Source organism: Myotis davidii, unplaced genomic scaffold, assembly GCF_000327345.1.
Source record: "Myotis davidii unplaced genomic scaffold, ASM32734v1 scaffold1173, whole genome shotgun sequence".
NCBI classification, from domain to species: Eukaryota; Metazoa; Chordata; class Mammalia; order Chiroptera; family Vespertilionidae; genus Myotis; species Myotis davidii.
This window is the reverse complement of record NW_006284348.1, coordinates 60364-61407: the sequence shown is the minus strand read 5'-3', so window position 1 is coordinate 61407 and position 1044 is coordinate 60364. Positions and strand designations below refer to the sequence as shown.

Sequence of the window (1044 nt, the reverse complement as noted above, 5' to 3'; positions counted from 1 at the left end):
GTCTCTGCGGCTCCCCTGCCCTCACCTTCCCGCCGGGAGGTGCCTGCCTGGGCGCAGGGGCCCCAGGGGGGAGTCAGAGCCCGACCCTGTGAGGAGGGTGACAGCTGGAGGCGGGAAACCCCTTCCTGGCCGTGGAGGGGCGTCGTCTTGTTTGTCGGCAAAGCTGTCCCCGTTTAATTGGTTGCAGATTCTGACTTGCACAAGTAGCATTCTTTTTAAAAATATATATTTTAGCCGAAACCGGTTTGGCTCAGTGGATAGAGCGTCGGCCTGCGGAGGACTGAAAGGCCCCAGGTTCGATTCCGGTCAAGGGCATGTACCTGGGTTGCGGGCACATCCCCAGTAGGAGATGTGTAGGAGGCAGCTGATGGATGTTTCTCTCTCATCGATGTTTCTAACTATCGCTCTCCCTTCCTCTCTGTAAAATATCAGTAAGATATGTTTTTAAATATATATATTTTATTGATTTCAGAGAGGAAGGGAGAGGGAGAGATAGAAACATCAATAATGAGAGAGGATCATTGATTGGCTGCCTCCTGCACGCCCCCTACTGGGGATCGAGCCTACAACCCGGGCATGTGACCTTGGCCGGAATCAAACCCGGGACCCTTCAGTTCCTTGTTCTGGAACCAAAGGCTGTGTTCAGACCACAGCCAGTATTCAGAATGATGGACATGGTTAAAGTAAATCACACACAATTCATGTTATGAAGTATTATGCAGCTATGAAGAGTGATGTTTAGAAATAGTCATAAGAAGGAAAAATGCATGTGATGTAATATTAAACAGTATTCACAGTCATAAACAATATTATGAACATTTTTACTTAGTTGAAATTTTATTTAATAGAACACTTTTTAAAATATATATATTTTATTGATTTTTTTACAGAGAAGAAGGGAGAGGGATAGAGAGTTAGAAACATCGATGAGAGAGAAACATCCACCAACTGGGGATGTGCCCGCAACCAAGGTACATGCCCTTGACTGGGACCCTTCAGTCTGCAGGCCGACGCTCTATCCACTGAGCCAAACCAGTCAGGGCT

The 1044-nt window shown here is 46.8% G+C and overlaps 1 protein-coding gene across 1 annotated transcript in view; it reads left to right on the top strand.

The window, feature by feature from the left end:
* ZNF331 (zinc finger protein 331) overlaps window positions 1-1044 on the top strand; it is a 12475-nt gene that overhangs the window by 532 nt on the left and 10899 nt on the right. The window lies entirely within an intron of this gene.